Consider the following 24,492-nt stretch of genomic DNA (forward strand, 5'->3'; position numbering starts at 1 on the left):
AACTCTCCTCAATAAATGGATATAAACAGTGACAAGCATCTGCTAGTGTCAGGGCTCACATAGGTTCATAGGTAGATACTAGGCTGTCAGCCCTGGGGCCTATACAAGCCCAGCCAAAAAGGTACCCTGGCTTTTGCCACCCAAGAAAATTATTTTCCTGTGCCACTGTCGAGCAGAGCCACAGAAGTGATCCCCGGGGAGAATTTCCTATTTCCCATCCAACCATCAAGATTTTTCTTGAAGAGTGCTAATGAAGAGCTTAGTTTGATATAGATAGTCTATTCCAGAGTATGGGAAGTCTCTGGGACAGGACTCTATCCCTCCGGCATGATCTGTTTATTGTGGTGACAAGGTTTAGGTCCCTAGAGTGTGTACCTCAGAGGGATTGGCATTTCTTTAGGTGGAGCATGTCCAACAGCTCTAGGTTTAACATAGCTTTGTATGTTAGGCAGAGATCACCTCTGAGCAGGCGATATGCGACAGAGTAAAGCTGGAGTTTTTTGAGATGGTCTGCGTAGGGCATCTGTTTGGGGCTGGTAATCCTCTTTGTAAGGTATTTCTGCGGCCTTTCCAATTGTTGTACATGTCTTGTGAGGTACATACCAAAAGGGGGGTTGTACTCTATAATGGGTCTGAGTGATGAGTAGAGGGGAACAATTACCTCTTTTTTTCTGGATGAGAAACCTTTTGTGATGAGGTGTGTCACATAGAAGGATTTCCTGACTACTGTGGTGATGTGATTATCAAAGGAGAGACTACAGTCCACCTGTGTCCCATGGTCTCTTATCACACTTTCGGTGTTAAGTATACTACCGCCTATGTTGTAGTTCATGGCTACAGAGTTTTTACCAAAGGGGATGACAATGCACTTTTTGGCATTGAGCTTGAGGCCATGGCTTTGACACTAGGCATCTGTCTCAGTGAGGCCCTTTTGTTGGATATCCACATTGTTAGGAGTTTCGATTATGGCTCCTAGTTTGCAGTCATCTGCGAACTTCGTTAGCCAAAGACCTTCTGTGTTAGCCTGTACTTCAGAGAAGCAGATACCAAACAGGAGAGGACCCAGGACTGAAAGCTGTGGTACTCCACTTGTCACTGGGCTGAAGTCAGATTTGGTGTCTGCTACTTTCACAGTGTGGGTTCTGTCAGTGAGCCAGTTGGCAACCCATCTTATGACATAGGGATTTATACCTAGTTTAGTGAGTTTATCTATAATTCCAGAGTGGAGGATGGTGTCGAAAGCCTTAGAAAGATCTAGATAGGCTGTGTGAACCACCTTACCCTTGTCTATGGCTTTGGTGACTGCTTCAAAGAAGTCTATCAGGTTTAGGAGACATGATCTGCCTTTTACAAACCAGAACTAGGTTGGGTCCAGAGTTTAGAGATTACCAATGTCTTTGTTTATAAGTTCCATGATGATACGTTCCATGGCCTTGCAGACCAGGCTCATCAGGCTAATGGGGCAGTAGTTCCCAGGGTCCGTAGTGGCTCCCCCCTTGTGGAGTGGGATAACCGTCGCTCTGCGTCATTCAGCAGGCACAAAGCCTGAGGTGAGGCTATGATTGAACATGAGGCTATGATTGAACATGGTACTTAGGTGGGGTGCCAGTTCGTTCTGTAGTTCGTGTAAAACACAGCTTGGGATGTTGTCTGGTCCCATGGATGCTGTGTTCTTGGCTTTGGAGAGTGTGTTTTTTTACCTGTGCAGCCGTGATTACAGGAACTTTGCATTCTTCCGGTACAGAGATGGGCTTTTAGAGGGTGAGAGGAGGGTAAAGTCAGCAATGAACCTATCTGCCAGGATGTTGGCAATATCAGTTGGGTCCGTATATTTAGTGCCATTGTGCTGTAACTCAGAGCAGATCTGAGTGTTGCCACTGAGATTCTTGACATAGCTATAGAATGCTTTGTGGTTGTCTTTAGAATCGGTGGCGATTTTGTTTTCGTAACCAGCTTTGGAGAATTTTATCAGGGATCGCACCTTCTTACTGAGGCTCACCGGGGGGGGCTCCTCCACTCATAGGATTTTATACTCTTTTGCAACAGTTTCTTCCTTCTGTTGTACAGTTTGTTTATGGCAGTGGACCACCAGATTGGCTTCCTTTTTTTTTTTTTGGAGGACAGCGTCTTGGTTCCGTTTGGGATAGCACAATCCATGCACTCGTGTAAGTGCTTATAAAGTGCAATTGTGTAGGCTTCAGTAGTCGTAACTGCATTGTCCATCTGCATGGGTGTCATGAAGTTCACCACTTCTGTCTTAAGAAGAATGAAGTTGACTTTGGAGAAATTTTTTACCATGATTTCCTTAATGGGGGGTGGAGGCAGGAAGTGGATAGCTAGGGTAATTAGCTTAAGGTCGGATTGGACCAATGAGGTGCTGACGTCAGGTGTGGAACTCTGGTCACTCATGTTTGTAATGACTAGATCTAGGATATTGTTGCCCCTGGTGGGGGTGTGGATAAGTTGATCCAGGTCATTGGAGTTTATGAATTCCAGAAAGCATTGAGCGAAGTAGTTGGTACATGAGTAGTTTTCCCAGTTAATGGTGGGGTAGTTGAAATCGCCCATTATTAGGGTGTTTGGTTGAAACCTAATATTTTCCAGTACATCAAGAAAAGAGGAGTGGGAATCCTGGGGCATGGTGGGGGATATGTAGCAAGGTACAATTTGGATTGCAGTTTTGCCCAGAGTTAGTTGCACTTGGATAACTTCGGCTGCATTATGCTGAGCAACTAGCCTGGAGGTGTGGATATCCTTAATGAATATGGACACACCTCCACATATACTTCACATAAGGGCAGGCAGCAAAGAAATTACATATCCCAACAAGCTACACAATGATTTAGACACCACTGCCCACATTTCCAGCAATATTCAGCATTTCTGATCAAAATTTTCAGCAAGTTCTTAAGATGCTGCTGTAAAGAATAAAACCACCAAAATGTCTACTTTTTCAAAAGGAAAAGATTTTCAGAGCAAACCTGAACTATCTTTTGCTGAGGTTTAAAAAAACTGAATACTTTATGAAAACATGTATAAAGCAGAGAAATGTGGACATCAAGAAACAGCACAAACTGAAACATTTATTGAACACTTGATTATGCCAGGGATAGAGGTAGGTGAGGCTCAACAGTTAAGACAAGAGGAGAGGAGATAATAATAGTGATGCAAAATCATTCTGCAGGAACAGATGGTATGCCTGTGGAAGTTTGCTAGTTAGCTGGGACGACAGAGATAAAGATCTTGAAGATTTTGTTTAAAAGTATTTTAAGAGAAGGGAAAGCACTAACATCATGACAAAAAGCTGTGGTGGCTGTATTACCGTAAGATGGCAACAATCTGTCACACCCAGCTTCATATGGACCCATTTTAGTTTTAAACCACTCTATACTAGCTAAAAGAATGGCAAAAATGAAACTGTCAAAATTGACAGATATGGACCAATGTAATTTTGAGGGGGAGAGGCAGACATCTGACAGCATTAATAGAACAGGGACATCCAGAGGAAAGCAGAATATAAGGTAACGTTGCCATTGTTGGTGGGTCTTCATGCAAAGTAAGCATTCCACAAAGCAAGCTGAGGTTTTATGAGTAAGGCAATGAAAGCATTTGCATTCCCCTGATGCAGTAATACGGTTAATTAGGAGAATGTATGAATGATCGGAAGCAAGAATTAAAGTGGGAAGGTTCCTATCGGATATGCTGTGTCTGAAAAGAAGAACCAGGCAGGGTTGTCCTCTTTCCACTTTATTTGCTTTATATCTAGAGACACTGGGACAGAAAGCCAAGAATGTATTTGGTATGGTAATCAAGAAAAGTTGGCTTTATTTGCAGATGATATTTTGTACCTGATAAATCCACAAAGGGACAGCTCAAGTGTTATGGAACATTTTGAAACAATTTCAAGTCTTTTCAGTATATAAAATTAATAAAGATAAAACAAAAGCTATTGCTGTAAATTATGTGAGCTCACAAACTGGTTCAGTATCACCCATATTTATGGGGATGCAATAAGATGAACTATTTAGGAGTATGGACTAAAAAGGTTTCTGTTATGGCAGCTAAGGATACTTGGGAAAAGCCTAAACAAAAGCTAATACAGAAACTGAGAACTCTTGTTTATGGACATGGAAAGTAAAATACAAGCAGCGAAAATGTTTTTAGTCACTTTAGCTCTATATACAGGTCAGGCATATTTTTATCAACCAGAGGAGAAGTTGTAGAGAGTAATTAATAAAGAGTAGAGGGACTTTATCTGGGAGGAGAAGAGGGTAAGACTCAAGTGGGATAAGGGTTGGGAGGATGGCCTAATGGTTAAGGTGTTTGCCTTACAAACACAAGGTGCAGGGTTTGAGTCTCAAAAGGGATAATTGGCTAGGCTTCCAATGGCTTGCAAGGTCAGTTAGCCTAGTACTAACCTATGAACCTATGATATTAAATGCTGTAACCTATATATATATATATATATATATAAATAATAAATAAAACACATACTTTGCAAGTTATGTAATAATTATTAGGGGTTGGGAAGGTAGCCTAATGGTTAAGGTGTTTGCCTTACAAACATAAGGTGCAGGGTTTGAGTCTCACAATGGATAATTGGCTAGGCTTAAAATGGCTCGCAAGGGCAGTTAGCCTAGTACTAACCTATGAACCTATAAGATGATCCTTCCAAAAGAACAAGGTTTAGAATTACTTAATTTGAATGGATATTTTAAAGCTACACAGTTAAGGCTCAAATACATAACAGAAGCAGAAAGTTACAACCAAAAGTGGAAAGGGATGATGATGAAGTAGTGGATAATTCAAAAAATAAGGAAAAAGTGGGGCTTTGGATTCAAATCCTTAACGAGAATAACAAAAGTCATACGGAATATTGTACTCAAAGTAGGAGAAAATATACTAAGAACTAAGCCAACATGGGAATTGACAATGGAAGTTCCAATAAGAATAACTGCAATTAGGGGTACAGAGAACAGGCAAGAGGGGGCTGGAATTTACTGGAGAAAACTGGCAAAGGAACCATGGTACTGGAAACAAACAATTAGAGGAGCAAATGTAACAGGCCAAGAACACATTTGGACTGCAGGCTAGAGACTGACTTCCCTCTCAGGGATTGATATCAGAGTATAGGCAAAGAGAAAGTACAAGGAGAATCCTAAATGAAAGATGTGCACTAGCTAATTTTTTAGTTAAATCTAGAAGAGAGGCTGCTGTTAAAAACGGTTAATTAGTAGGACAAATAAAATATTGTACAATAACTACAGGAATCAATCAGAGGAGGTCAGAAAAGACTGGGAAAAGAGATTAAATAAGCAATTCACAAAAAAACAATGGGAGGAAATATGTATGGCTTCCAAATATGCAGAAAAATCTAGATCATCAAGGATTATTTCCTAGAAGTGTTTGCAAAGTTACTTTTATACCCCAAGCAGACTCCCAAAAAAATTTCCTTAGGTAGATAGCAAATGTCAGAGGTGAATGGGGAAGGAAAGAGGTACCTGGGAGTGTAATGAGATGGCAGACTTTAAAAATTCCATACAGAGTACTTTCTCAGGAATACTGGGTCAGTAAATGGGTGTAACTAAAGAAATTATTTTTTTGAGCTGGGATACAGGATATGAACTGCCTAGGTGAAGAAAGACCATGTTAAGTTTAATTCTGGGGGCTGCCAAAAAAGAAATTACTAGAAAATGGAAATCAAACTCTAAACCAACCATATTTAAAATAGTGAATATTGCAACAGAGATAAAAGAACAGAAAGTGGGATATTTGTAATTTATTCCTACCCTTTTCTAAAGAAAAAATGGAAACTGTGGGAACAATACATACAGAAAAAAACATTTTGGATGAGGAATGAGTTTTAAAAGAACACAGGAATTGAGTAAATTATGTAATGTTGGTTTGATTATACTGTAGAGAACATTATATGTGGTGTATAATGTTCATAAATGTGAACTTGTTAACATAATTACTTTTATATAAATGTAAGTTTGCCTAAGTCACAAATGGTAATTCAATAAAAGGTTAAAAAAAAAAAAACTGGCACCCATATTTTCAAGATGCACTTCTAAAAATGTCAGCAGCCTCTTGGAAGCTTAACACAAAACCCTGGTGGAGTAATAGGGCAGTAAAAGCTCCTTCAGGTAGGAGGGTCCCAGGTGATGAATGAAGACTGTTATAAGACATTGCTGATGGCCCTAACCTTCCTTTTTTGACACTAGTAAGTGATGGGGTTGCATTTTCAGCAGGTATACCAGCCCCTTTATAAAAAGGATAAGAAAAAAAAAATTCAGATCCTATGGTCCTTTTCCTGAACACTGTCCTTGTGTCTGCAAGTAAATATGACAGGTTTATGCTTTTTATGCACATGCACTGTACCCGCAATCTCTATAATATGCCATGAGAGAAGAAAATATGAAATGTATAAGTGGCAAATAAGTACATTCATAATGCTGTTTAGGTAGTTTGAATAGTATGGAGTAAATTACGTCTCTATTAAGTATATTTCTTAAGTAAGTAGTAAACAGTGGAGTTTATGGGCCTTGTAGGACCTGCCACTCCCAACCACCATATCTACATGCAGTGCCAAGACTCCTGCTAGCTAACTGTGCAACTCTTACTAGGCAACCTATGAACTGGGACTTTATGAACTGCACAGCTTATCTAGGAATCCTGGCCCCTGTTCACTGCTGCAGTGTAAGTCATAAAATAATGAAGACTACCAAGCCATGGGAAGGCCCTCAATCCAGATATGAATAAATGACTAGAGCAAGCCTTTCTGGAGAGAACACACAAAAGCAGATCTGTTCTTAGACTAAATAACCAATTGCAAATGTCAGCGTTTACTAATAAAACACATCTAAGAGTACTTGTAGGGGGCAAATCCCATTGGACTTCCTATCTGGTGAGGTATGACACTCCTCCTGATGCCTGATGCACTTCATATATTCTGGCACCTTGTAGCCATGGGGGAAAAGAAACACTTCATTACAATCAAAGTTCCATAATCTCAGAAAAGTAAAGCATCAATATGCAACTAAAACGGCTTTGACTAAAATCCTTCAGTTACTCAAATTTCAAACTTATCAAACCCAATTAAAGCCTTGCATCCCCTCAATCCTGCTTCCACACCACAAACATTTATTTATTTATGGACATTTGGTGACCGGGAAAGTCCGACTGAGTTAGGAACCCATTTTCAGCAGAGGCCCAGGAAGAAAAGCTCCAAAAACAGTAGCTTACAGACAGGAACAGCAAATCGATATTCTAAAATAACATATGACTAACTTCAAGATCATAACATCATTTTAACAGCAACATCAGGTAGTACAGAAAAATGCATAATAATTTTTCAGTTAAATCATTTACATGGTGTATATCTTTCACAGTACAAAATTAACAATATGAGAGAGAGAGAACATTCATTTGGGTTTGAAGGGAGTAACATTAGGCACAGAATAGTGGTAGAAAAAATGAGGGTAAGCTAAAGTTGGATTACATGCAGTATTATTTAATAGTACAGGAGAGAGAGAGGGCAGATAGCTGTTACTGGACAGTGTATTTATGTACTGGATCAAGGAAAAGTGAAATTAGTAGGATGCTGGAGGGTAGGTGGAAGGAAGAAGGGGATGGGGGAAAAAGTCATAAGGATGGGAAAGATGTTAGATTTGGCAAAGACAGGTCCAGGAATTGTAAAGGTAGTTCTTTAGTGTAAGCTTGAACTTTTTGGGGTTGTCTATGCTGGTAATGTTGTTTGGTGGGTCATTCCAAAGTTTAGCTATGGCATAGAAACAGACACACTCACCTGCTCTTTTGTTAGGTTGGTGCAAGGCTATAAGTTGCCTATTATTTGAATGGAGGTTTCTAGTGGGAATATGGGTGTGGAGGATGTTTTTTTAGGGCTGGACAGCTATCAGGTATATATATTAGTTTTTGTGCCATTGTTCGCTGTAAGTAGTCAAGATAGTGAGGGAATTCTAGTCAATTAAGTTCCACAAGAGCATTGCAGTGATGAGTGCAACAGGATGCGATAGTGGCAAATTTAGCAATTTTACAGTAACAAGACTGGAGTTTTGTTTTCACACAGGCATGCAGATTAGTGACTATAGAAGTGCCGTAGAGAAGAGAGGGGATCGGGTAGGTATTTGCAAGTGTTTTCTTAGTTTGGATACAAAATGTTTTTATGTTTGTAGAGAGTTCCTAATTTGGAGTGAGTTTTTTTTTTTATGACATTAAGAATGTGTTGGTCATATGAGTGTTTGTTGTCTATGACGACTCCCAATAGTTTTGCACTTGTAACAATTTCAATCTCAGTTTTGTTGTGGCAGTAGATTTTAGTTTTGGGATAGAAAAGTAGGAGTTTGGTTTTGTTTGGCTTAAGCAGTAACTGTGCACAGTTTAACCATGACTATAGAGGTAAATGCCCTCTGTGTTTTACTCAGTAGGTCAGGAATATTGCTAATGGAGGAGATGTTAGTAGAATCATCAGCGTATTAGATTAATGTGCTGTGATGACAGGCAGTGTGTAGTTTATTAATGAATATATTAAAGAGGAGGGGTCATAGGATTGACTCCTGTGGTACTCCTGTTTTGTTGGTTTGGTATTGAGATAGACAACCTTGCCAATTCACACATTGTTGTCTACTGGATAAATAACTGTTAAAAACCATTGTTTGGAAGTTGGTGAGCAGCCTACTGCTGATAGTTGCTGAAGTAATTTTTGTTATGTGAGACCGTGTCAAAGGCCTTTGACAGGTCTGGTAGTATTACGGAGGTGTGTAGGTTGGAATCCCTAGTTTTGTTTACTAGGTCAGTAAAGGGCACGAGCTGCTGCTGTTGTGCTGTGAGTCAGCCTGAAGGTGGATGTAAGCAGATTATTATGGGTGAGGTGGTTAAGTAATTGAATATGTATACATTTTTCAAGTAGTTTGGCTAGGGGAGAGAGAATAGAGATGAGTCTGTAGTTTGTAAGTTCAGTAGATTTCCCTCCTTTGTGTAAAAGGATTACGATAGATTTTTTTTTCCAGAGGGTTGGGACATAAGATTCTGAGATGGGTTGATTAATAAAGATGCTAACTGGATAAGTGATGGAATCAGTAGCAAGCTTCAAGTATTTTGGTGGAAAGTTGTCAGAGGAGGATGAGCATGGTTTTAGTTTGAGTAGAAGTTTATGAATTAATTAGGTGGGAGCTGGATGTAAAGAGAAAGGAGGTATTGTTGGATATTCGTTGGGGGCAGGTGAGGTGCCATGGTGTTTACTGTTTGTGGGGGGAGGGGATTCTCAAGGTTATTGGGATCTGTAGTAGTGTTAAGGCCCGAGACTAATGCAGCTATGCTGTCAATGAACTTGGAATTAAACATACTCACTATTTCGGTTGGTGTCTTGTCTGTACTTGGGGAAGGGTTTTGTGTGGATCTAGGGATGAGCACTGATGTAATAGTTTTCCAGAATTTTTGCGATTGTTTTCATGGTTGGTTAGCTGCTGTGAAAAATATATTTTTTTAATTTGCATTAACTGATTTTTTAGCTGTATTACGCAGTTGCCTGCAGTTTTGCCAGTTTGTATCACTTTTGTTTTTCAACCAATCTTTCCAGGCTCTATCTGTAGTTAGTAATACTTCTTTGGTTGATTTGGTTAGCCAAGGTGCATGATTAGCTTTTGTTCTTTCTGTTCTAAGACGAGATAAGTTGTTGAGGGTGTTTAGGAATATTTTATTGAAGTAGCTGACAGCCTCTTCTAGAGGTAGAGTTTTTAATGGAGTCCAGTTAATTGCTTTTAGTATGCTATTAAATAGGCTTTGACTAAAATTTGTTAGATTTTCTGGATACCTTGTAGGTGTGGGTTTTGGGATTTTGGGAGGTAGCTCTATAGGTATACGTGGGGAGGTGGTCACAAAGAGTTGGAAAGATTATTGGTGCTTGAGTATTTGAGGGGATCTGAGACAAGGATGCAGACTAGGGCTGAGCTTACATTGTTGTTGTTTTGTATTCTAGTAGGGAAGGTGATTGGCTGTGTCAAGCCAAGAAGTTGGATAATATTAGCTGGTGAGTTGGAAGAAAGGTTTAGCCAATTGATATTGACATCTCCCATGATTATTGTTTCATTGGAGATGTTTTTGGACACCCAAGAAAGAATGTCTTCCAGAATTGAGATATTTTGACATGGGGGGAATATATACTGTTATAATACTGAGTTGTTTATGGCTGTTTATTTTTAGTAATGCTATGAGAATTTCTGCACTACCAAAGGTGGAAATACCTTTGGTATAAGGCAGGACAGTATATTGTTAGGACAAATTAAAGCAACGCCGCCTGCTTTTTTGTTGATTCTGTCATTTATTATAGAAAAGTGGGAGGAGTTCTGTATCTTTGGTATGTGGTTTTAAAAAAGTCTCAGTGAGAGCCACTACATCTGGGGAGTATTGTGTTAGCCATGCCTGGAATTCTGCTATTTCTAGGATATGTCTGATATATCAGACAACTTCAAGACCTCAATCAGTATATTATAATATATTAGTTTTCTGTAGACATTCAGGGAGTACAGAACCATTTATTTTATTCTGCAGGCTGGAAAGAAAAATGCAGAGCAGAGAGAGAGAGATCTTGTGCTTCTTCCTAAGGCTGGTTGCTCCTTTGAGCCAGTTTGAGTATACTGAATAAAGCTGAATCTTTAAAGTTGTACTTTCAACACAGGTTTGGTATCAGATGTGTATTACTTTGTCATCTTTGAAAACAATGGCTTAAGAATTAACAAATACTGAAGCAATGTTTTACAAAGAAAAGAACAACTGGGATGGATCAACCTCAGCCTACAGATAGAACATGAACTGCAAAACAGTTATGACATCACAGAAAGCAAATATGGAAGGTACCTTGGGAGTGACTATGTAGCAGTCGAAGGCTGCGTATGGACCTTTGAATCATTATATTAAACAGCCTGAGCAGTGAGGAAATGGAGGGCACAGTTTACCTCTTCAGTAAAAGCTGTTTGTTGATACTGTGTTTCCTGAATATTACATTTTGTTAAAGGCTTATTTTCAATTCTTTCTGTAAGTTCAGTATTGTCTGCCTAGTTATTAGTAAATTAAATGGCTTATTCATTTTCAATAAAGGCTTTTTATTTTTAAGCATTAAATAACTGCAGCTGATTATTAGTTTAAGGGTTTATGCATTTTACTGGTACCCCTTCATCTGTGGCTACTGAAAGCTAATTGCTACCATTTAAATATTTAAAGGCAACAAGTGTAAACAGTAGGTAAAACAGATGTGCTCTTGTTTTATTATTTTTTTCTAACTGGTGGCAGCAATCCCTAAACTTAAAAAGCACGTGCTGGTACTGTAGAGCCATCATTTATTACCTCACTCTAGAAAATGGTGTGTGTGCATGAGTGTTTTGGTCAAGTTTTAATAAGTATTGGCAAGAGTGCACTGGACTCTTTCTGAAGTGGGTGAAATCTTGGGCAGCCAACTATTATAGTTCTTATCTGTAGCTATACAGTATAAAGCTTATTTGGGTATAGCAGGGTTTCCCTATTACCAAAGGCAGCAGTGCACATTTACAATACACTCAAAGTCAATTGCCCTTTATTTATTAGCTGGTACCAGTGTTAGGATTCAAGTCCCCACACTGCTCAATCACCCAAATTACTAATGGCAATAGTGCAGCAGATAAAACTAGTAGCTCCTGACCATTACATTCCTATAAGTAAAGGTCCTTTCCAAGAAGCTGAGACTTAACATCCATCACATGGATAGACTTAACTATGATTGGTATATTCTTATATTTAAAATGTGAATACGCATGAGGGATCATGTGTGTATGTATTACGTTCCTGCAGCATACCTGTTCATAGCATTATGTTATTAATATTTTTAATGAGAAGTAAATTGATCTAGTTTGGAGAAACCACTGTGAGTTGTGAATAGTGTTATATTTTCTATTACAAAAGCAATTGTTTCCCCCCCCTTTTTTTTTTTTTGTTTGTTTGTTTAGAGTAACAAGCAGTTGCAGGACCAGGACTCTGTAAAGAGCTGTTATTCAGGATGGCTATGGCTCATTATTCTAAGGTTGACTGGTTTACTACATACCCGATTAGACTGATAATATGTTTTTGCATGCTTTGTGTGCTGACAGAATAGTATGGAACACCGTCAGGTATTTGGATGAGAATAACTGCACACCAAGAAAGATTATAGTGGCATGTTGCCTGCTAAATGAAGGTCCTCTAGTTAACAACTTAATAAATATATAGACTTCTAGTAGTTCTGTGCCTGGTGTCAGATATTAATTTGCTTTGCTAGTGATTAGAGACAGTGAGTTAACAGTCTTGGCCTGTTGAAGTAATTCCCACAGTATAGGTTTAGTCATAGGTTCTCAACCTACTTTATGGTAGGAATATGAAATGAAAGACAGTTATCAAAATAGTGTTGTTTTATGGGCTATTCTTGCAAGAGTTACAGTTAAAAAGGTATACTATTCCTCTTGAAGTGAAACTATAAGCTCTAAAGACAGACAGCAGTAAGGAATGAAAGCTAAAACACTTTAGGATAACATGTTGATATGAGCATCTGGGGGTAAATAAGATGAGTTAACCGAGTACTGTGTCTGCATTTTCCTTTGATTACTTCTTTTTGGTTGTCAGTGAGCAAACTTCTAGACACTGGATTGCCTGTATCCTGTTTTGTCTCTCATGTAGGATGAGAGTTGTTTTCTCCACCATTTATCTTAGCAATTGTTTTGTAATGCACTTTAGAAAGACAAAACACAAATATTGGAGAATAGAATACATCTATAGCTGATATAGATCCCATCCTCTTTTCGCACTAAATAGAAAATCTTTTCTGTTTAGAAATACAGATTTTCTAGCTACAAGTTTTCTAGTCTCCTTTATGACATGTAGCAATCCACAGAATAAATCCAACCTATGAGGTAATGTGTGGTGACGGCCCTTGGCTAGTTGAAAAAGAAGGGAGAACGAATGTTGTCTGAGCCAAAAATCACCAAGAGAATTTTGGGACTGCCTTTCTGAATCTGAAGGAAAGGCATTTTGAATAATAGGAAAGGCAAACAGGAATTTCCCTTTCCAAGTAAGGAAGGCAGGTAGAGGTTTGCCCTTGATCTGCCACGCTGTTCTGTTCTGATGAAATGTAAACTGCTTGGAGGAAAAAGATTGTGAAACAGCAATGTCTCAAGGCATCACTGCTAACCTGTGTAATATTTTGTACCTCACTGTTTGTTAATATTCCACATGAAAGTTGTGTTCTCTGTCAGAACCTTAAGTGTTCCTTGGGGACAGTAGATGACCAAAAGATTGAAGAGCCTTCATCAATGCCTTAATTTTAGTTTGAAATGCTTTTTTTCTGTTCCTTTTTTCAAAGTACATGCACTTTATATCTTTTCAAATGAGGACCCCAGTCTCTGACAGATGCATCTGTACAGACAGTTTGCAGAGGAGGAATTTGAAAACGAACTCCTGGATTCTAGTGTACCTGAGTGAACAACATGCGTAGCTCTTTCTTTATGAGTGGCAAGACAGAAACGGTGAAAGATTATAGGTACCTATGAATTTTCCTCATGTGCAGTCTGGCAAACCGAATCACCTGAATGGTGGAAGACCTATACCCCTGGCCTCTCAGAATCTCTCCTGCAGAGGTCAAAGAGATAGGTTTGTCAAAGAGAGAAATTAGTCTGATAAGAGCTGAATCATGTCTGAATAAAGAAAAACCATCATCACAAAAGATTTGAGATGACAACCTAGGAAAATCAGGGAACGAGTAGGGAGAAGGTTAGACATGTTGAAATTAAAAGGGAATTATAGATTCTGAAACAGACTAATAGTGAAATGTAGTTCCTGAAGAATTCTGTGCAGAGATGTGGCTTGAATCAGGAAATTGTCCAAGTAAAGGTAAACGTGAATACCCTGGATCCTTCAGAATGTTACTATAGGGGCTATACACTTTATGAACACTCAAAGCAGTAGAAATTCCAAAAGGCAGAGCAGGAAACTGAAGGTGTTATCCAAACACACAGAATATTAAGAATTTCCTGTGAAGAGAAAGGACTGGAATGTGTAGATACACATTCTTGAGGTCCATGGTAACCAAAAAGGCTTTTGATAAACTGAAACGAAAAAGACTGCAGAAAGTTAGTATCTTGAATTTTGGAAAGTTCAAAAATAGGTTGATAACTGACAGATAAAATGCAAAATAGCTCTCTAAGTCTCCTCTTTTCTTAGGATCAGGTAAAAATCCTGAAGTAGAAACCTTTACCGTTTTTGATTTGAGGGAACAGGTTCAATTGCACTCTGGTGCAAAAGTTCATACAACTCTGGGAATCCCTATCAGATTACTGAAGTTTCAAAACTTCGAAAGTCATACGGTCGGGACCATATGATTGAAATTGTGAAACTTAGAACGTTTTGAATGGAGATCAAGATACAGTGTGGAACAAGAAATTTCTTTCTCTTTTCTGCAATGTAGTGTGATCTCAGCGTAAGTATATTTAATCAGGGGGTGTGAGGGGGGCTTGCCCCCCTGCAAAAACATTAAAAATAGAACTTTTTGTTTTTTATTTATTTATTTTTTTTTAATGTTCGAAGCTCCGAAACTTCGAACATATGGTCTCAGCCATATGAAATTCGAAGTTTCAGAACTTCAATAATCTAATATATATCCAACTCTGGAGGTATTTCATGCTGTTGGTTGTAAAGAACCTGTAGAACAGTGTATCCTTCTTGAATAATTCACAAAACCCAAGTGTCTGCGGCTATCTTTTGCAAAAGGGAAAGACTGACAAAGTTTGCCTGAAGACTGAAGGGAGAAAGGTTGAGGTGTGTGTGTGTGTGTGTGTGTGTGTGTGTGTGTGTGTGTGTGTGTGTGTAGGGGGGGGGCTGGATATATTGGATATAGTCAGTAGCTGGAAGGTCTTTCCTGGAAGGGGCCTTTTACTTCATTGAAATCAGATTTAGATTCATCCTGACACTTTCTTTTTTTGGATGTTTTGCCTTTTTGTTGAATACACTTCTTGTGGTAGAAAGGACCTAGCTTGGATAGTTAATTATTCTGAAACTTTGGAACAGGGGAAAATGAGTTGCTTAAACCCCTGCATAATTTTACCCCTTCTTCCAATTTTTTTGAAAATTTCTGCAGAAGGAGAAACAAAAAGAATGGGGCATTTAAAAGCTTTGCTTTTGTGTTTTAAGGTAGACACTGGAGTTTTAAACACAAGTACATTCTCAGCACAAAACCATAGGCAATGGCCCTGGAAGAAGCATCTGCCACATCATATGCACCCTTAATAGAAAGCAGTGCAATTTGCAAGATGGAAGAAGACATATTCTGCATTTTGTTTTAAAGTCAGTGTCAGAGATAGTTGGCATAAGTTTGCTCATGTTATCAAAAATATATAACAAATATATTAACATGTGTGTCTGATAACCACACAAAAGGCTATATACTTTTTCCCCTATGCATATTCTTGGTTCTATTATCCCTGTCATTTGTGAAACCATTTCCCACACCTACCCATGACTATACTAACCCTGTCATTACTGAAGGATGGAAGGAACTTAGAATGTTTGTCAAAACCTATGGAGGCATTGCAGGGTCAGAGGTGGGATTCTTTTACAAGTATTTGTGGGTGTCAGGGACTTTTGTAATATCTGTCGGGCTTTCTAGTTGCAGGTGGTTGCAACTTAGGAGTTGGATAAGATGAAAGAGAACTGTCTTCAAGAGCTTTAAGAACTGGAGGGACAGGGGAAAATCGAGGAATTTCCATATGTAAGAAATTCTAATATCACTTCTGAGAATCAGAGAGATGCTTGCCTTCCAAAATGAGACTCAGAAAACATCATGTCTTCAGATTCTTATCCGTAAGAAGAAAGAATCAGAAAAGATCAGTCCAATGGGTCATATTCGATGTTTAGAAGAAGATTGGTCTTCAGATGATGTTTCCCTTTTTCTTTTATGGGGTAGGTTGAGTGAAAGCAAAAAAACTGAGGGGGCTTAAGAACCATTAGGGCTTTAAACAACTCATGAGAAAACTGTGGCCATTCTTGCTGAAGATCCTTGGAAACAGGAGTGGCTGAAGAAGGCAGGTGTTTAGACATTTGACTCTTCATTGTAGGGGTTCCAAAGAAGCTATACAAGAAGGACCCAACTCCAGATGTACCTCCACCAAAGAACCAGGGATATCCTCCCAAACTAAAATTTGAGTAACACCAATGGGTCCTTATGACATTTCTACCCTGAGTTGCCTTAGCAGCCCACAAAATGGTCAGATGGGATATGCCTGAAAGCTGTACTGTGTTGGATTCCGGCAGGGTTACAAAAGACGGAACAGCATCAGTAGTCAGATGGTCCACGGGCAGATTCCATTCTGGAGAAGGAAGCCACCACAGTGATGTCTATCTTCTGCTTCTTAAGGTTTCTTTGTCAGTTGTGGACGGACATTCAAAGCGGGAAACTCAGAAGATATGGTGGCTTGCGCAACAGCCTTCAAATATTTGTTCTCCTAAGTAAATCTCCAAAGTAGATAGGCAACTGCTTGGCATTTTTGAGAAAAAAAAAGAGCCCAACAAATGGAGAAGCCCCTGAGTTTATGCTATGGTTCTAAACAAAAAAAAAAAAAAAGAGAGAGAGAGAATGAAAATATCTGTTTTTGCAAGAAAGTTGTTTACCACAGGTGTTTACCTTTCTTTGATAATATTAACAAAACTCAAACATAAAAAGGGTCCACAATGGGGTACTTAGCTTTCCCTTGCAATGGCAAACTGAATCCTTTTGAAAAGCTGACATACTGAGCTAAACATTATATCTCGTTTCCTGGACTGGTAGCATGAAAGTTCTGAGGATTTTGATGCCTATATTATGTCCCTTATGTGGAACCACAAAGTCCTTGTAAACTGATATAATACCAGATGTACAATGCATAAAGGAGGAGCACCTAAGCAGTGGTATACTAGCTGGATGTATGGTATTGACAGCATAAGTCCCATTTGTTAGAATTATTGCAACAGCGAGCTAATGATGAGCATCATAGGGTAGATATCAGGAGGACAGTTGATTTGTTTTCCCGCTTCCTGTTTTGCAAGTCTGTAATCCTAGTCAAGATATACCAGCAAGGGAAATTATTTTGGTTAAAAAGAAGTAAAAATTGGAAAGAAGCCTACTGCCAAAGAAAAGTAAATAAGAAAATTACTGATAAATAGGAGAATATACTATGACAGATGTTTAGTAGGTTACTGAGGATGAAACCCCTTTTTTATGCAAGTATGTTCCAGTATAAACCTATTCTTTGTCTGTTAACCATGTTTTGATGAATGAAGCTGCTGAAGGAATACACTGAGCTGAACAGATTGATTGAAGGACAGGCTGCAAGTCTACCTTAGGAATGGAGGAGTTGATCCTGAATGCCGTTATATGCTTATGGAATACAAAGCAGGGCTCTGTACACTTCAATTCTTTACATTTTGAGACCCTTCTATTAAAGGTGATGGTAAAAGGAAAAAAATGCCATGTAGAAATGGAGACGATGTAAGCTTTTCAATCATAAATTTCAAGTCTCAGGGAGGAGGGATGGTTGTCCTTTGAAGGTGAAAAGTACAGTTTTGTACCTACCATAAATGTAGATGTTTGAGTGTTCACCCTGCTGCAGTCATCACACTAGGGTTATCCTGTCGTCAGGCGGTCCCCGCAGTCGGCCCAAATTCCAAAGTCTTCGTTCGGCGTCAGTTGCTGTCACTTCTTCCCTGACATCAGTGCGCCAGGGGTATATAAGAGGCATCCAACGCCATTTTCTTCAGTTTTTCTTGCCCCAGATGTCAGGTGCCCCCAACAGGCAGGCAAAATATATATATATATATATATATATATATATATATATATATATATATGTATATATATATATATATATATGTATATATATATATATATATATATATATAGCAGCAGCGATTAGTATCTGCATATTTTTAGTTCTCAAATACTTAACCCTAGCGACTGCTGCAATAAGTTGTTTTTTGCCTCCTGCTGTGAAATGAGTACGCTATTGACTATGCTTGATTGTTCTGTGGGGAAACATTACTGCTAGTACACTGTTGTTTCTTTTCGAAGTGCTTACTCCTTAAGCGCATGACTGTTTCTTGTTTGGATGTACCTAGGGAATATGAATGTGTTTGGCACTGCTGTAATTACTGAATCTGCTAGTTGTCCAGGTATTTGGTAAATTACTTACTGCGCAACACGCCAGCTTCCACGTGCGAGTGTTCTCTACACGTGCCTGGCTAATAGCAACTACTGGAAGCGCCTAGGAGCTATTATTGTATTGATGCAGTAACACAGGAGCACGCTATATATTTAGTAGTGCCTACTGTTGGAACTAATGTATTTCTAATGATATTGTATCCTTAACTTCTATTTGCATTTGAGCCTAGTTATTTACCTCTATGTGGTATATAGTATTTAACTGTGTATTCAACCATTGTGTTAGGATTACATTGCCATATTATTTCCACTGCTAAAGTATGTGTTCTACAATATTTCACTGTATTATTATATAGTATACCTAGCCACTATCTGCTCCAATTTTTAGTATTGTTAGTGCCTTCAACACTGCTTTAACTGCCTATCACCACTACTAAAGAAATGTTGTTGTTACTATTACACCTTTTCTAATCCTCTCTCCACTTTCTCCCCTGTCTCCAGTTGCTTCTACCCTGCATTTTTCCTTTGAGACCTCGCCTGGGTTGTTACTCATACCTACAAAAGCCAATTGACTCAACCATTGTTCTGCAATTTTACCTCTCTGCTGCCTCTACCCCCCGTCGAGAAGGTTGATTCAGGTCTCTCCCAAAGGACACAGAAGAAGTATGTGTAACTACTGCTACTAAGCTTCTGTAATTATACTCCTTGTTGTAATCTGTGTAAGCTATCTCCCTGCCAGAACAGCCAGCGGCCTACATCTCCCTCTTATCTTCGCCTCTCTACTCTCACCCTTATCTACCTCTCTAATCCTTTCAGGCCCCTTCCCTTTCAGTCCTCTTTAGCCCACTCATTGCCTTAGTGGACTAGTGTATTTCTACATTTAACCACTAGAGGGCACCCCCCCCTTTTTGATATTCCTTACTATACTTACTCCTTGCATTTTACCTCACCAGCCTTTTCTTTACTTTCATTTCTTTCTACACTAATTTTACCTTTACTAGCTTTTGCTTTACTATTATTTCTCTCTAACCTCCCAGCCCTCTCTACCCATTATTTCTAGAACCTTACTTACTCTGTTTCAGCTTACTTTCCTGCAATCCTTGCCCCACTGATTGGCTCCCGTCCTTCTCCTGGTGTTTCCCGCTCCGTTCGGGCTCACTCCGCTCCCCTACCCTGCCCCCAAATCCCACCCGCCCCCAGTACCTCTAGCTATATCCCTCTTGTTGCCACACCTACTTCCTCCCTAAACCAATTAATCTTCAGCACCACAGACACACCCCCAACAACCCATTATCCAATTTGTAACCACACCCACAGCTACTACATATTTTACATTCAGACTTCTAACTCTCACTCACTTACCTAGCTTAATTACATCCAGCTCCACTCTTACTACTCTTTATCTTACTCAACCTACAAAAAAATTTTTTTCTTTCTCATCACATATATAATTAAAGTACAGTACATATATTACAACTTTCACACTCAATACAAATCAACTTCTCAACATGCCCCTAAATCCTTCATCCCTCTTTATTCTTCTATTACTTTCTCTTAAACTATCATACCTTTATCACCTCACCCAACCACATACTCTTTACCATTCACAACCTTATCATTCAACCAACCACCTGAACTCCCCACTACCACAGTCACACACTCCTATCTCCCCCCATCTTTACCCAATAACACAGCTCTACACCTTCTCATTCAAAGTTTTCACCTCTCAGAAAAATTATATCCCCTTAGTAACTATACACCCCCTGGCCATCACAGCAGACACAAATAATTTTTTCACTCCTCTCAACTATGTTTTGAACCCCATCTTTCATTTCATTTCCAGTCTTTTATCTGGTGATATCCATCCCAACCCTGGCCCCTCCTCATCTTCCTCCTCACACAAACCTATATTCTTTACTTCCATTAACTCACAAAGTATAGTGAATAAAGTCCCAATCCTCCATGCATGGCTCAGGTATAACAAACCTGACATACTATCTATCTCAGAAACATGGTTAAAACCCTCTATAAAAGACTCTGAAATAACTCCACCCACCTATTCAATCATCAGAAAAGACAGGACCCAAAAGAAAGGCGGTGGAGTTGCTCTCCTATACTCGTCTTCCTTGCTAGTCACGCCATATGACAAACCTATTCCCACATTTAATAATGCTGAAATACTCCTTTCTCTCCTACAAGTTAACAAGCACAAACACATATGCCTAGTATCCCTCTACATCCCTCCAGGGGACAATATTTCTACACTCGAAAATATTCTCTCTTGGCTCTCTGATAATATTAGCAATGAAACCATAATCCTAGGAGATGTAAACATCAATTGGACCTTCATCCAGTCTCCAACCAACCATCTTAACATCAATCTTTACAACTTTTCCCAGCTAATCAACACCATAACCCACCCATCTAAGGACCCCTCCAGTGGCACCATCCTTGACTGGATTCTAGTGTCACACCCCCATTACTTTTCTGATAGCGGTACACTACCTGACCCTCTTAGTGATCATCTGCCTACTTTCACTCACCGACTCCCCTGTATCTCCAATTGCACCAACAACTACATCACTACCCGCAATAACAAAAGCTTCAACCCATCAATCTTCATAGATTCCTTAAAAGCAGTTAATTGGAACAATCTAAAGACACTGCCCTTAGAAGAAGCAGTTGCCCACTTTAACTCCACCTTCTTAGGAATACTTGATTCCCAAGCCCCACTGAGAACAAAAAGAATAAAAATAAAATCTGCCCCCTGGCTAACCAAAACCACATTATCAGCTATGCGCCTTAGAGACAAAGCATGGGGACTCTACCTGAGAAATAAGTCCCCAGAACAACATATTGCATATAAAACCCTTCGAAATAAAGTTAAAAAGCTAATTATCTCTGATAAACAACAATACTTCTTCTCACTCCAAAACAATAATAAAACTAACCCCAGAGATTCTGGAAGGGATCTCCACCCTTCTTAACCCTAGCAAACCTCATACCCCAACCCCAGACCCAAATATCCCAGACTTGGATTTAGCTACACAGTTTAACTCCTTTTTTATCGACTCCATTAATAAACTCACCTCCGCCTTTACAAGCCCCACCTCACCTCCTAAGACACCTCTTCCCTCTACTACAAACAACCCTATCCCCAATTCTACTTCACTCTGCCTTTCTTCCACCTTAACCACTATTCAAACACCCCCTCCACCTGTACCCCCCTCTAATTCTCCCTCTCTCCATCCTTCTCTATTTTCACTAAAACCTATACCCACTGCCACCATAAAGAAACTCCTTCAGAAACTGAAGCCATGTACTAATGCCCCTGACAACATTCCCTCCTACTTCCTACGTATAGCAGCAGATGCAATTGCTTATCCTATTAGCATCATAATCAATCGTTCCATCCATGAATGCATTGTACCCCAATTGTGGAAGCAAGCATTCATAATCCCCCTACATAAAGGAGGCAACAATTGCAACATTAGTAACTTTCGTCCCATTGCTATTCTGTCCCCCATTTCTAAACTTCTAGAAAAATGTATACACCTTCAACTTCTGCCACATCTCTTAGATAACAACCTGCTAACCCCTACACAACACGGATTCAGGCCAAATCATAGCACTATGACAGCCCTGTTATCCTTTCTTGAGACTGTTAACACAGCACGTGATTCCGGTCACATTGTCTCTACCTTACTACTTGACCTCTCCAAAGCCTTCGACACCATTTCACATAACTTGCTCTTAACCAAACTGTCAAAACTTAACCTCTCTCCCTCTACCATAAACTGGTTCTCCAGCTATCTATCAAATAGATACCAAGCTGTAATATGGAAAAAGGCCACTTCCCCATTCCTTAGTACCCTTACTGGAGTTCCTCAAGGTTCTATTCTTGGTCCCCTCCTCTTTAATATATTTATCAATGATTATCACAAATCTATCCCATTTGCAAACATCATCCAATATGCAGATGATTCAACCATCATCTGCTCTGCCACCTCCCCCTCTCTGCTCCAAAAACTTACTCAGGAAGCTTTCTCAATCACTGAACATTGGATGAAATCAAATCACTTAGCACTCAATGCCTCCAAAACAAAACTTATGGTATTCACCCCCTCAAAATCCACTTCCTTCAACATGAATTCATTCTCAATTACCAGCCAAAATAACTCACCCCTTGAACTAGTGTCGGAAACTAAGCTACTTGGTGTACAGATTGACAATCGGCTCAGTTATAACTCCCATCTTCAACTAAATATTAAAAAAACCCATCAAAAACTAGGTATGTTATACCGTCAGAATCAATACCTTACAAGCTCTTCTAAAATCACACTTGCTTCCTCTTTTCTCATCCCCTCCCTTCTCTATGGGGCTCCATTATTGACCAATCTTCAGACTTCTCTAAAAAGCAGCTTTCCTCCTGCTATAACAAAATTGCAAAATTTGCCAACAGCCATAGGTCCACTTCTCATCACTGCTCCTCTCTCCATAAACTAAACTGGCTCGAATTACCTAATCAACTCATATATATACAGCTGACTTTCGCTCACAAACTCATCCTCAGCCCCTCTCTCTGTCCCTCCCTGTCTTCCACCCTCAAAATGCACCTACCTAACAGAGTCTTAAGGTCTAACAATCAAAACCTACTACAAGTACATAAACCATCTCATCCCTCAGGTAAACACCTATTATCTTTTAATCTTGCTCGTCTCTGGAACTCACTTCCACCATCCATTCGTACCACCACTAACCAGTACATGTTCAAAAAATCTCTTCATACATATCTAAGATCCCAATGGGATTGTTCTTGCTCCCTCCCCTCATAATTCTATGTTATCCCATTTTTCTTCCCATATATGATACATAACTCTTCCTATCTAAGCTTATGTTCCCTCAGAATACCTACCCTGTAATGCAAGTCTATGTTCTCTTCTGAACAACCTCTTTGAAAGCATAAAACATTACTCTTTTAACCTATTCCCCTGTCATCTAACCCACATCAGATTATATTGTTTTGAATGCTTCTTGAAGTTTTGAGCCTAAATGTGTTAAATGTTTTATATTTTACTCAGTATAAGTATTATTGTAATTTTTGCATGCACCAGTTTTTTTGTCTGTATTGGAGCTTTTCTCCCCAGGACTCCATTGAAAACGGGTTCTTTTGGCCCAATGGACTATCCTGGTAAACCAACTGCAAATAAATAAATAAATAAATAAATGTATATGTATATATATATATATATATATATATATATATATATATATATATACACACATATGACTATCCCTTAGGTACAAGCAAATACACGGACTGCAGCAGGGTGAACACTCGAACATCTACATTTATGGTAGGTACAAAACTGTACTATGTTCATCGTGTTACCCTGCTGCAGTCATCACACTTGGGTTGAATCCCAAAGCTAAGGAGGGGAGGTGGAGTCAAACAGGGTTAGAAAAAGCTAGTAGGCCCTGAAAAACCAGCTCTAGTCTTAGAGTAAAGAGTGCAGGAGTCTTTCTCCTTTGTTCTGGGGATTAGGGAAGAAGGTGGGCAAATGAATGGTTTGGTTCAGAGCCACACTGGATACCACCTTTGGCATAAATGAAGGATTAGTTCATAGAGAAACTCTGTCTTGATGAAAAATGAGGAAATGTTCCAGTGCCATTAGTGCGTGTAGCTCTGAGACTCCTCTAGCTGAAATTATTGCTAGTAGTAGGGCAGTTTTCCATGAAATAAATTTTAAATCAGCTAAAAAAGCTGGTTCAAAGGGCGGCAGTGTAAGCTTTTCCAGGACAAAGTTGAGATCCCAAGTAGGTGTTGGAGCTCTCCTTAGCGGTCTTAGGTTCTTAGCCCCTCTGAGGTACTGTCTTGGGAGCGGATGTGAAAATAAAGGAGGATCCGTGCTGAAATTGCTGAGGCGTGGATCTTAATAGATGAAAAGGAAAGTCCTTTGTGTAACATCTCAGTTAAATATTGTAGAATCTGAGGGATATTCGGCTCCAGGGGATTTAGGCCTTTAGCCTGGTTCCATGCGCAAAATCTTTTCCATTTGTCTGAATAGGTTTTCCTGGTGCTGGGCCTCCTGGCCTCCAGAATGACATCCATAACAGCTTTGGATAAAGGTGTTGGCTGGTTGTTTAGGTAATTTGCCATGCAGCCAGGTTTAAAGTCTTGAGCTGGCTGTGTAGAATCAGATTGTCTCGCTGGGTGAGCAGGTGAGGAATTTGTGGCAAAATCCATGGTGGGCCCTGGGCCATGTTCCTTAAAATTGGATACCAAT

At 39.4% G+C, this 24,492-nt stretch overlaps 1 protein-coding gene across 1 annotated transcript in view; it reads right to left on the reverse strand.

Annotated features, from left to right (window-relative positions):
• AGTPBP1 (ATP/GTP binding carboxypeptidase 1) overlaps window positions 1–24,492 on the reverse strand; it is a 2,804,614-nt gene that overhangs the window by 448,722 nt on the left and 2,331,400 nt on the right. The window lies entirely within an intron of this gene.

The sequence above is a fragment of the Protopterus annectens genome, chromosome 2.part0, assembly GCF_019279795.1.
Source record: "Protopterus annectens isolate FY-2018-M chromosome 2.part0, PAN1.0, whole genome shotgun sequence".
Classification (NCBI taxonomy): Eukaryota; Metazoa; Chordata; order Ceratodontiformes; family Protopteridae; genus Protopterus; species Protopterus annectens.